Source organism: Lipotes vexillifer, unplaced genomic scaffold, assembly GCF_000442215.2.
Source record: "Lipotes vexillifer unplaced genomic scaffold, Lipotes_vexillifer_v1.1 scaffold384, whole genome shotgun sequence".
Classification (NCBI taxonomy): Eukaryota; Metazoa; Chordata; class Mammalia; order Artiodactyla; family Lipotidae; genus Lipotes; species Lipotes vexillifer.
This window is the reverse complement of record NW_006793498.1, coordinates 1,477,774-1,492,094: the sequence shown is the minus strand read 5'-3', so window position 1 is coordinate 1,492,094 and position 14,321 is coordinate 1,477,774.

Here is a 14,321-nt window from a genome sequence, read left to right as displayed (position 1 = left end):
ATCAGTAAAGGTCCCCATTTCCTCCTAATACCAAATTCAGTAGATGCTTTCTAATCATCCCACTTGATTCCTCTTCTACCTCTGACAGGATTGAATCAGGGAAGCGGGAGAGAGTGATGAAAATACACAAACTGGGTTCAAATCCTTACTCCTGCATTCCTAGTCATGGGACTCTGGACAAGTTACTTAACTTCTGAGACTAACTTTTCTTCATCTGTAAAATAAGTAAGGTGATTTACAAGAAAGATTATAATGCATACATGAGCTACTGGAATACAGAGAGTCTTTGATAACGAGTAGTTATTACTGCCCTTGTTGACGAGTTTTCATTTTTAAACTCTTTCCTCGGATATTGTGGCACCTCTATACCATGGTTCTCTTTCTATCTAAATTTCCATTTCTCATTCATTCATTCAACTATATTTATTAAATGTCTACTATGTACCAGGCATTTTACTAGGCACTGGGATTACAAAAATTACTAATACACAGTCTCTATTCTAGAGAAGTTCACAGACCAGTGGGGAGAGAGACGTACAGACAAATATGACTCGACACGATAACTGCTATACTAGAGGTCCACTCATGGTGGTCTAGACACAGTGGCCTAAGGTGCCAACAGGAACGTGGGAAGTCTTCCGGCTTGAGCTAAGCCTTGAAGGATGGGTCTAAATTTGGCAGGCAAACAAAGAATGGAAGCTTGTCCCAATCCAAAGGAGCAGTATGCATAGCATTAGTGAAAATCACCTAGCTGGAGGCAAAATCAAAAGCCTCAGACAGAAAAAAATGTTGGACGACACCATTTATTTTAGTCACAGACCAAAAATGATGTGATCATTTTTGTGCACAAACTTTTGGATATGGAGGCTGTCTCACATATGATCAAAGTGTTTAACATCATTTAGGAATACACTGATAAAACAACTCTCAAACTGGCCAACAGTGTTGTCTTGGCTTTTGGCACGTGGTATGAAAATCACTCTAAAACTCTAGAATCACAATCTGCATGAATGAGATGCTCACACTAGAAGAGGCACGTTAAAACTCAGATCAACTGAGGAAAAGCACGTTCAACTTTCATCTAAAACTCACATATATTCGTTGAGTGGAATGGTCAGAAAAAAATCACTATAGGTTAAAATTTATTTTTCTCTTTCTCTTTCCTCCTCCCATCCAGGGGTATAATTGATTTTGCTCAAGTCGAATCCAAGTATGATGTGACTTCCCCTATCTGAAGCCTTTATATCAGAATTTGCACAGAATTTGCTAAGATTTTCCTTTTATGGGCTGGAACATTAACGATGGAGTCCTGCAGTCCATGTTTTTATTACAAAAACTATAGAGAAATTGAATAGAGTTGTGTTTAAGAGTCTTTTAAAATAATTACTGAGTTTGGTTGGCAAAGAAGTGTTTACATGGACACCCTTATACGTTGCTGATGGCATTGAAGTTGACCCCTTTTGAAGAGCAGCTTGGCAATGCTTATCAAGTGTCATGATGGTGATCATGATGATGGTAGTGATTATATTTATTGACTGTTAATTTATTGTGTATTAATCACTGTGCAAGTAATTTACATGTATTAACCTACCATACTCCCCTCAGTAGTACTACTGTTATTATTCCTATTGACAGATGAGGAAAGTAGAACACAGAGCTTAAAAAACTTGCCCAAGGTCACACAGCTAGCAAATGGCAGATCAAGAATCTAAACAAAAGCACTCTGACTTATACTCCAGAGACTATGCTCTGAACTATTCACTATACTGCCTTCTACTGTATCAAATTCTAGTATCTCTCTACCCAGTTATTACATTTCTGGGAATCAATCCAGAGCAAAAACAAACAAAAAAATCCTAATCATGAACAATGTTATATGCAAGAAGATTTATTGCATAGTATTATATGTCACTGGAAGCAACCCAAATGTCCAAACATTGGGGAACAGTTAAGTAAATGATGTATGTCCAGATAGTTGACAACTTCACACCATTAAAAATGGTGGTCTTGTCTTCCACATAAAGAAGATGGATTGAATATATGCATCTACTATTACTCCTTCCCTAAGTGACAGTGAAAGGATCTTTTTAAGAGGCTTAAGTCCACAAGGACAAGAGTAAAAGAAGAGGAGACAATAGCAATTTTATTTGCAAAGCCTGAAAGTAGTGGATTATCAAGAAGTAAATGACTTAGCACATCAGAGAAAGTGGACTCGTAAACAGGCAGTGGGGTCAAAGTATGAATCAATCTAATTTATATTGGAGGCTTCTTTAAAGGCTCAGAAATTGGTGGCATCCACTTAAAAGTGGAATGAAGGGAGGGGGCAACTAAAATAAGGGGCAAGGGTTGACAGTCTAAGGAGCACTTTGATATCCCATTTCCCATTATCCTCTCCTATTCTGCACATCCAGGAGACTATCCTTCCTCCAACCCTGCAAATGGTTGGAGGTTTGATCCTGGAGAAGATGCTACACAAGCTTTCTGGACTAGATGGATCAAAGTGTCTCTGAACTAGAGGGCTCTTCCAGCAGCACCTGAAAAAATGCATCACTCTCTCTTTCTTGAAACATTTTTTCAGTTGGCATCCAGGTAATTCTCCCTCTTGATTCTCTGTCTTCTTAACTGACCCCTCTTTTCAGTCTCCTGTTCTAGTTCCTTCTCATCTCCTCAACCTCTAAATGTTGATGTACTGCAGGATTCTATGCTTGGTCCACTCTTCAATCTATATTATTCCCTAGGCAATTTCACCCAATCTCATGACCTTAAATACCATCTCCAGAATTTATGTCTCCAGCCTCTTCCTTGAGCACCTTGAGGACTGTGATTTATAAGAAATTTACATGTGGTCATTCAGGTGATAAAAATATATTTTTCATATTTATTTGGTCTTTGTCCACAGTTCCTGGCTCATAGCTCCCCAAACCCTTGGAATTTCCCAAGCCATAAGAGCAATGAGAGCATCTTTTGTTATATTTGGTCTCTTGTGCTCAGTTCCTGAAAACACTTCAGAGCCATAAAGGTGAAATGGGTGTCCTGTTATTCACATAAAAAGGCTTTTCCACCACAACTGGATTTATGCTAATGAGGCGACTTCTGGAAAGCACCTAAGAATGGAGGCTGGTTGCCAAGGTAATCAACCAGAAATAGATGATTAGGACTGATTTGCAGGGATAGGAGAGAGGGTGGAGATTGAATCAATCGCCAATGGCCAGTGATTTAATTAATCATGCCTATGTAATGAAGCCTCCTTAACAAAAACCAAAAAGGAAGGGTTTCTGAGAGCTTTCACGTTGGGGAAACAGAACGCTTCCACGAGCCACTGTGCTGGGCCCCAAACTCCATGAGGACAGATGCTCCTGTATTTGGAAACTTACCCTATGTATCTCTTCATCTGGCTGTTGATTTGTATCCTTTAATATGCTTTATAATAAACAGGTAACCTAGTGTGTAAACTGGTTTCCTGAGTTCTGTGAGCCTCTCTAGCAAATTAATTGAACCCAAGGAGGGGGTCATGGGAACCTCTCATTTATGGCCAGTTGGTCAGAAACACAGGGCTTGTGACTGGCATCTGAAGTGGAGGGTGGTCTTGCAGGAATGAGCTCTTTGACTTTGGAATCTGATGTCATCTCTGGGTAAATTGGGTCAGAATTGAGTTGAATTACAGGACACCCTGTTGATGCCCCCAGCATTCCTTGGTGATGTTGTGGGATAGCTGCCCCTCCACACATTGAAATTGGGTGCAGAACCCAAACAACACCAGACTCATATAGCCACCTATTACTGTACACATACATTCCATAGATGTCTCAAATATGACGTGTAAAATCTAACTCATGATGTCTCTCCAAAATCTCTCCCATCTCAGTAAATGGCAATTCCATACTTTCAAATGCTCAGACTAAGACCCTTGGAGACATCCCTGATTCCCTCCTTTCTCTGTCACCTCATAACCAATCCATTAGTAAATCCAGAAAACATATACAGAATCTAACCATTTCTCAGCAGCAATTTGGTCGCAGCCCTGGTCCAAAACACCACCGTGACTTGACTGGATTGATGCAATGGCTTCCTAATTGGACTTCCTTTTTCTTCCCTTGAGCCCATATGTTCTATTTTCCACTCAGCAATTAGAATGACTAGGCACCTCCTTACTCACTAGCTCACTATGCTACAGCCATACCCCTCTTGCTCTTCTCCAAAGGTATCATGCACATTCGTGCCTCAGGGACCTTGCTGGTTCCCTTTGCTTGGGAGGCTCTTCCTCCAAATATCCACCTTATATCCTTTAGGTCTTTGCCCAATGTCATCCCTTCAGTAAGATCTTCTCTGATCACTCTATTTAAAATAGTCTTAAAATCATGTACACACTAGTATATATAAAATAGATAACTAATAAGAACCTATTGTATAGCACAGGGAACACTACTTGATACTCTAATGACCTATATGGGAAAAGAATCTAAAAAAGAGTGGATATATGTATATGTATAACTATTCACTTTGCTGTACAGCAGAAACTAACAAAACATTGTAAATCAACTATAATCCAATAAAAATAAAAATAAAATAAAAATAAATAAAATAGTCTTAAAATAACCCATTTACCCTAGCTCTGTCTTTCCTTCTCTCCTGTTTTTTTTATTCATAGCATTTATCACTTTCTGCCAAATCATAATTTTAAAACATTAATTGATCGATTGCCTGCCTTCCTACATGAGTCACAGAAGCAGATGTTTTTATGTTTTATTCCCTGCAGCCTCCCCAGTGCTTAAACAGTGCCTGACACATGGCAAGCACTCAGTAAAGACTGAATAGGAAAAACCAGACACAGCTGAAGTGAGATGAAGAGGATATTTTCATATTGCAAGCTGACAATCCCTGCTGTACTCCTCCAACTAAAGCCCAAGAATGTTCGAAGGCAGGACTTTGACCCCCATGCAGGAAATTGGAATAGCATTCTTTGGGGAATCTGCCAGCTCATGGGAAAAGAACTGAAGACATTGACATTGGGCTCCCTGGGAACTTTTCCAGACTGTTCACCCTATAGAGATGATCACAACTAGGGTGACCTTAGCTAGGACTGATGTGGTTTCCAGGTCCATGGAACTTTCAGTGTTAAAACTGGCATAGTCCCAGGCAAACCATGGTGGTTGGTCATCTTAAGTACCACCCACATTCTCAGAGCTCGCAATCTCTCAGCTATAAACAAACTTACTGAAATATCTAGGTTAACACACATCTGGACAGTCATTAGCTTGAAATACTGAGACCAAAATAAATACTCAGTTAAAAAGTAACTTGGAGAAAACAAAGACTATGCATGGAGAAGGAAAAAAAATCATTGATATCCTCAGAGAGATAAGAGAATATCACAACCATGAAAATGGACAGGAAACTGGACATTAAAGATTAGATAATTAGAGAATTAATCCAGGAGATCTAACAGTAAGGGTTCTAAGTAAGAGAGAACAGAGAACACAGAGGGCAGAAATCATTAACAAAGAATTCAAGAACATTTCCCAGAGCAGAAAGTCTTGAATTTTCAGATTAAAAAGGACCCACTTTGTGACCAGAATATTAGGTGAAATTAGATACACACACAGCAAGACACGACAATTTGAAATTTTAGATCACTAGGTACAAAGAGAAGCTCCTACAAGAGAGAAAAAACAGGTCACATGCAAAAAAGAAGTAAGAATGGCCACAGATTTCTGAATATCAGCATATAAAGTCATAAGACAATGGAGCAATGTCTTCAAAATTCTGAAAGGATATTATCTTGAGCATAGAATTCTATACCAAGCTAAACCATCAATCTAGTGTGAAAATAGAATAAAAACACTTTCATGCATGCAAAATCTTAACATTTTACATCCCATTTCCCAGTACCCATATGGGGAAAAGGGTATATTTTTACATGTACCCTTTTCCCAGAAAGCTACTGAAGAATGCTCTCCATTAAAACTAAGGAAATAAACCAAGAAAAGGAAGACTACACAGAAAAACAGGGACCAGAAAATGAACACAGAAGAAGGTACAGTGAATCCCCAGAATACTTTTGAAGGGAAATCTCAGGATAAGAGCTGTGAACGAGATATAAAGGGCAACCAGCCCAGAACAGAGCAAATAGCAAGACTCTAGAAGAGATTTCTTCCAGATGAAATTAATAATTTAACAAATATGTCTGATGGTCTTGAGGAAGATTTAAACAAGTGATGCAGTATTTGGGATTGAAATTCTCTGAAAACGAAACAAACAGACAAAATGAAGATAACAGGGAAAACAAGAAGTGCAATAAAAGAGGAGTGATCAAAGTTTATTACATGGCTCAGCTGCAAAAGCACTTATATAGAAAATGTCATACAAACATTGAATATTAATGAGATGATAAATAATCAACATTAGGAGGATGTAGAGATGGAAAGAATATGCATAAGTACGGGGAGTAGGTAAAGGAAAAAGGGCTACATCCCTATCTTCCATGCTTAAATAATGCTTAGATAATGTTTCAAACTGAAACAGTAAGAGGTACAGTCAAGCATGTTATTTAGAGGTATGGTTGTCAAAAGCAAAAGAATCAACCAAAAAAGTTGAAAGAGTCTATCTGTGGGGAGATAGACACTGCAGAGTGAGGGTGAGGGAAGAGGAAGCAAAGAAATGCTGTTTTTAAACTTTGTAGAGGGGCTTCACTGGTAGAGGGGCTTCCCTGGTGGCGCAGTTGTTAAGAATCTGCCTGCCAACGCAGGGGACACGGGTTCGAGCCCTGGTCGGGGAAGATCCCACATGCCGCGGAGCAACTAAGGCCCTGCGCCACAACTACTGAGCCTGCACTCTAGAGCCCACGAGCCACAACTGTTGAGCCTGTGTGCCATAACTCTGAAACCCCAGGCGCCTAGACCCTGCGCTCCGCAACAAGAGAAGCCACTGCAATGAGAAGCCCATGCACCACAACGAAGAGTAGCCCCCGCTTGCCACAACTAGAGAAAGTCTGCATGCAGCAACAAAGACACAACGCAAAAATAATAAATTAATTAATTAATTTTAAAAAACCCTTGTAGAACTATTTGACTGTTTAAAAGATTTGCACCTAAAATTCACTAATTTTTTATTTTTAAGTAAACATTTTGAAATATTACGTAAGTAGGAAAAAGTATACAATTATTAGTTCAATGCCTTTTTCCCATGTGAACATATTATATAATAGGACCCAAATCAAGAAATTAAACATTACCAGTACCCAGCAGGTCCCCTTGTGTTCCCTCCCAGTCCCCACCATCCCACCAAGGATAACCAGTATCCTGACTCGTGACGTCATAAATCAGTATCCCCTGCTTTTGGAATCTGTATAAATGGAATCATATGTAAGTACTCTTGTTTCTGGCTTCATTTGCTAGTATGTTTGTAAGATTTATCCATGTTGTTATATGTAGCAAGACTGAAAATATTGCTCTGTAATATTCCATTTAATGAAAACACCAGAATTCATTTATCTGTTTTCCTGTTGATGGACCTTTGGATTATTTCCAGTTTGAGCATTCTTGTACAAGTATGCATGTATAATTTTGATAAAAGTAAAAAACAAATCAGAAAGGAACAACATGGAGATATGCACTGGTATGAAAAAGCAGGATATAAAATTGATTCAACTATTCATAAACCCATGTAACCACAACAAAAATTTTTACTATCTCCTATATGCCAGGCAATGATCTACGCACTGAGGTTTCAACGGTGAAGACAATTATGGCTTCTGTCTTCCAGGAACTTAGAGGGTAAGGGAGAGAGAGGAAACCTGTAATTATATGTCCGATGACTAGTTTGAAGCAGGATTGCCATGATCTTATCTAACTTTGTGACATTTATGTTGAGCTCTGAAGGAAGAGAAGAGGTTAACTGGGTAAAGGGGCAGGAGGAACTGGGAGGAAGAGCCTTCCAATGAGGAGTTAGAGAATATGCAAAAGGCCCGAGGAAGGAAAGAACACCGTGTGGACCCAAAGTCAGTCAACCCACAGTGCCTGGAATACAGAGAATAAGGAGGAGAGAGCTGGGGTCTGGACTGTGTTGAAGGCTCTTGGTAGCCCAGGCAAACAAGGACTGAAAGGAATCCACTGAGGCCACTGGTGACTTGAACAAGAGCAATTTCGGTGGCCTGGTGGGGGTAGAATCAAGAGTAGGGTGATTTAGAAATGAGTGGAAGGTAATGACATGAATATAAAAATAACTGGAAGGAAATACACGAAAATAAAAGTTTGTGTATCAAGTTAGGATGAGATTATATATGTCTTTTTTTCTTCAAACTTTCTTTTAGATCTATCATCTACTTGTCTTCTATTTTATTTTTTTGGAAAATTGACCTAACCCCTTCAAATTTAAAGATTTACATGAAAGTCAAAAGTTACTGTTGTGTTTTGGAGGGGTAGGCATACCAATTTATTCTTAGTCTTTCTGGATTATATTAATATCCTGCCTTGTAAAAATGAGGTACTTTGACTATATCAGAGATACATTGTTTTCACAAAATTGTGAAAACATTGGTAAACGTAGGAATAACAAAGTATGTAGGGCCTGGGGAGTCCTCATTTTCTTGTGCTAAATACACACACACACAAACACACACACACACACACACACACACAAATTTTTAATACAAAACACATGGTGTGGTGAGGTCAGTCAATCTGATGATTCAACTTTGGCCCAGAATCAGGGACAGATTCGCAACTTCAAGAGGCTTCATGCCACATGATGGAAACAAAATGGAGCCGATTGTCCCAACAAAGAAACAAAGTATGTTTATGGAAATGGCTTCCTTCTTTAAGGAACACATACCTTTGCCAGAAATACTCTCTACATATTTATTTATGCTAAAGACTCTATTGAGAAGATGAAAGGTTTTATTTTATTTGAAAACCAAGGCATAAGTAATCCAAGTAATGAGCCATATTCAGAGAAAGACTATTGTCCTCATGAATTCTCGTACCATTGAACACTATTTCTCTTGTGGCCCTTAATACTTTCTTTGTTACATGTTTATGTCTCATCTCCCTTTATTTAGTAATTCATCTCTAATTTCCTTCAGCACCAGATCTTACACAGAAAAGCAACTTAATAAGTTCTACTAAATTTATTCATACACACATTCATCCAGCATAGCAGTTGACAAGAGGTGGAAATCTTTACCTTTCACAACTGTGTTTGTTCTTCCTCTTGGTTTTCAGTGTCTCCTTTGGCTACTAGAGCATTGCTGTTTACTGAATGTGCAGAAACCCGACACAGGCTATATTCTATCAAACTTTGGTCTAAGGTCCTCTGAGTAATAAACAGTAATTTTGTCCACCCAAAATTTGAACTAGCTGCTCATATTACATTCCTTTCCTGGGCTAGTTTCATCAACAGCAGCTATATCTTATAATTAACATTATAATGACAATAACAGAAGCCTTTGTAATTAATTTGCTCATGCACCCACTATTCCCAAGAAGCAATGACTCATCATCCTTAATTTGCAAAACACATTCTTTTAAAATTGTATATTTAGCATAATGAGATAGAAAATTAATTTATTCAGGGTCTTACAGAAACAAAATTGCAGGATTAGAAAACAATTACCAAGTCCCAGGTATTAGTGTTGTGTCAAAATCATTCTTCTAATAGTCAAAGTCATCCATCCATTCATCCATTCATCCATCCATCCATCCATTCATTTATTCATTCAGTATAACTTTATTGTGCTAGACACTGTGCTAAACTCAATAGAAACAAAAAATTATTGTTATTGCTCTCAAAGAGTTCACAATTTCATTGGGAAGGCATTGGGAAGTATACACAAGAAAACAGGCAGTTTTTTTTTAAAAAAAGAGGAATAAATGCAATGGTTATATGTGTTGTGCACTTTACAAGCACATCTGTAGCTTTCTGACATTTGAACTGATAAAGATTTCTGTACTTTCTAGGAGACCAAACTTGTTTCCCAAAGACAACCAGATGCCACCACCAGTCCTCAGGTAGGAATTTTATAGGTAAGAATATTACAATTATTTGAGAACAGTGTTAGGTTGTTATCTGACATTGGTTTTTGAAGTTTTTGGTGTGCTTTTTTTTTTTTTTTTTTAAGTCATGGAACTTGTCATTCAAAGGGAATTTTACAGACATGTAAACAAAAAAAAACACAGATGAGCTGTGATGGATAAAGGCAGAAGTAACAGGTTAGAGCCCCATCCAACTGGCTTGCTCAAGATTTCCATGAAACCTCAAAGGCTCCTTGGAACATCATTGAAAACCAATAAAGAAAAGTCACCATCCTTTCAAGTTTGAGTATCAAAATGCCAAATTTGTCCAATTTTGTTGACTATGAAAATTAATTTAGGGTCTAATATCTGAATCAAACTTGGCTAATCTAAAAGTGGTCAGCCTTTGAGTAAGAACGCTCTACTCTACAATGAACCTCAGCAAAACTTGTGAGGCTTTTCAGGTTCGTCAGTGGTATATTTTTTGTTGTTGTTGCTCCCTTAGCTGTGTAATATGCAGAAGGCTTTCAAAGGTTTTGAATAACTTTGCCCTCCTCTTTCCAAAAACTGAACAAGAATTTTTTAAAAGCCAGATTTATTGAGGTATAATTGACGTATAGCACTATATTGGTTTCAGGTGTACCATATAATGATTTGATGTCTGTGTGTATACTGTGAAATGAGCAGCAAAGTTATGTGTAGGTACCATCTGTCACCAAACAAAGTTAACTTTTAGGGTTTACTCTCTTGGCAACTTTCAAGGATGCTCCACAATATTATCGACTATTGTCATCATGCCTTACTTTGTATCCCTGTGATTTATTTATTTTGTAACTGGAAGTTTGTACCTCATGACCCCCTTCACATGTTTTACCCATCCCCAATCCTCCTCCCCTCTGGCAACCACCATCCTTGAACAAGTATTTTTGAACCTAACCATGTATCAGGATTGGAGATGCAGTGGTTGGCGAGATAGACACACCGTTTCCCTAAAAGGAGCCACACACAGAACTACATACTGCTTGAGAAGACCACATAAAGCCTAGGCAAGCATAAAAGAACACAAGCTCATTATAGCCAGCATTCATACAACTGTGTTATAATTCAATTCAACAAATAATTATTGTTACCTACTAAATGCCATGCACTAATTAGACTGAGGGAGACAAAAAATGAATGCTACCTTCACCCTCAGGAAGCTCATAATATAATATATAACAAGGAAAAGACAAGCATACCAATGGCAGGCTATTAAATGTCAAAGTAGATCACCATCAAGGTTCCTTAAAAGGGTGAGATTAGAAAGCCCTTTACAATCAGGAGTGGAAAAGCCTGCATAACAGGCTTTTTCTGAATCTGTCTTCCTGGCTGATTAAGATGATAATTTTCTTTGGGGGATCAAAAAAGGACTTTCAGAAATTCTCTTTTCTTTGGGGAGGGGGCGGGGAAGAAGAGACAGGAGAGAGAGAAAGAGAGAGAGAGAGAGATCAGTATATGACATTTTCACCCAGAAAAAAATCCAATTTCCCTTGGATTTTTTCTTACTAATCTGTTCCTCCTCTATCTTCCCCTGCCATATTCCTCCACCATCCATCCAGCTCATCATCCAGTCATGTCTTTAACTCCTCACTCTCCCACCCATATCGAATAAATCCAGCCCTGTTGATTCAGCTTACTAGATATCCATTAAGTAGATACTGAATGTATCCATTTCTCTGTCTTCCCTGCTCAAGCACCTTATATTTCTAAGCAGCACTTATAAACATTATAATTATCTGCATAATTCGTGGTTTGCCATCTCCAATCACCCCATCTTCCATACTCTCCCCACCTCAGCTGTAAGTTCCATGAGGCCAAAGACTATCTGTTGTGTTCACTACTGTATCCCCAATACTTAAAAGGGTCTAACACAGAGTGTATACTCAGTGAGGGGATAGAGGGTGGAAGGGAGGAAATAAGTTGATTAAAACTCAGTAATCATCAGCTCTTCCGTTAAACTCCCTCATGATTATGTGAAAACAAAATGTGGATAGAAATGTATGTACATCATTTGTATTATGTATCAACGTATTTTTATGTGCATCATTATTTCACTGAAATGGTCAACTCCTGACAATGTCAAGTATTTGAGCTAACTCTATTTTATGATAGATTAAAGATTAAGAAACAATGCAATGTATATGTATATCAAATCACCACTCTGTACACTATGCACATCTTACAATTTTATGTCAATTATAACTCAATAAAACTGAAATGTAAAAAAAGGAAAAAAAAGAAACAGAACCACACATCCCTTTAGGAGTTGATATAGTGCAGCAATATAACCCAGCTGTTCACATTTTGAGTCTTTTAATTAATCCGCTGGTCTGTAAACACTGGGTGGCTTGTGAAATTGAATTTGCTATGCTCATATGGCAGCCCCACCATATACCCAGCATTTGACCAAGAGTACGTCCTAGACACATGTATGAGTGAATCTGAACTTAGTATCTGTGATATGCATTAAGTCTTTGGTTTATCCTTAAATTAATTTCATTTACCAGGAGATACAATAGGCTCTTGTGTCCATTGTTGATTCGGGCCCACATCCTCTGTTTGTCAAGCTTGTCTCATAACATAGTCACGAGGTCTATGTGTCTGGAGTCAACATTTCCCAGATCGACACATTTTATAGCAGATTCAGTTTCAACAATCTTTTTTCAGGAGGGAGGGGCCTCCATCTCATCTTTCAAAGAGTAGAACATCTGCTTTGATTTGGTAAACAGTAATGTTTCGTCCCCTGCCCACCTGCTTCAGAAGCCCACGTATCACAAAACCCTAAATGCCACTGGAGGATTCAGCCTCCAGGCTGGATGCTCTGTATCCAGTCCAACCCAGCAATTGCCACGAAGTAAAGTCAACCTCATTATGGCCTGTTCCATCTGCCTCGAGTCTTAGAAAAGGTTAAAACTTTGCAGAAGCTTAATGAAACACGGCCTGCCCTGGAGAAATACAGATTTGTTAGTGCTTTACACAGAAATGAAACAAGTGGAATAAAACCAGGAGTGGATCCTCTGAGTCATAGGATGTGGGTGAAGAGTGCTTACTAAATGGAGAACTTAAATACTAATTCATTAAATCGACAGCAAAAATATTTGAGGTCAAGGTCCTGCTCTGCACCAATGAGCTGTGTGACCTTCAGTAAATTGAACTCCTCTGGGTCTCTGTTTCCAAATGGGAATGATATTCTACCCTAACTTCCCTTCAGGACTGATAAAAGAATGAGATGGTAGGTGTGAAAGCACATTATAACTTTAAAGAAAACTATTACTAGGGAATTCCCTGGCGGTCCAGTGGTTAGGAGGTGGCACTTTCACGGCCAAGGGGGTTCGACCCCTGGTCGGGGAACTAAGATCCCGCAAGCCATGGGGCCAAAAAAAAAAAGAAAAGAAAGCTATAACCAAAAGATATTCTGAAATGGAGGAAACCCCCCCCCACATCACTCCTATTGAGAAGTTGAAACACGTAGGTAGGTTCCTTTTAATGAATCTGTTTTTCTAGATGTATATTAAATTTAACGTTTCCTGAGTGTGAGTCTGTGTTTTAAAGAGCAAGTTTTTAGAACTGGAAAGGGCAGAGGAAGGAAGACAGCTCATGATTCAAAATTTCCACCAGAAACTCCAGAATTTTTTTTTTTTTTTGGCGGTACTTGGGCCTCTCACTGTTGTGGCCTCTCCCGTTGTGGAGCACAGGTTCTGGACGCGCAGGCCCAGCGGCCATGGCTCACGGGCCCAGCCGCTCCGCGGCATGTGGGATCTTCCCGGACCGGGGCACGAACCCGCGTCCCCTGCATCGGCAGGCGGACTCTCAACAACTGCGCCACCAGGGAAGCCCCAAAGCATTTTTTGAAATACAGGAATGGATCAGATATGATTTCCACCCTGAAGCAGTCATAAACTAGTAGAAAAGAAAGTGGCTATGAAGCAAAATTGAATCCTTCTCAAAGGACTCTGCTTTTAAGAGTAAGAAAAAGAGATGAAGGGTTCTCATCAATTCTCTCTTTTTCCTGGATCAGCAAACAACATCAACACCAGCATATAGACATGCTTTAGTAACTGCTATCTTAAACCCTCCCTTCACTTCATTCCCTTTTATAGTAAAACTTTTTACAAGACTTGCCTATCATCAGTGTCTCCACTTCCTTTCTACACTTGCCCTCCTCAAACCAATTCAACTGGGATCCTCTCCTCACCACTCCATTGAGACTACTTTTGGCAAGGCCACCTGTGGCCTCCATCTTGCCAAATTAAATGGTCCCTGAATTCAGTGGTC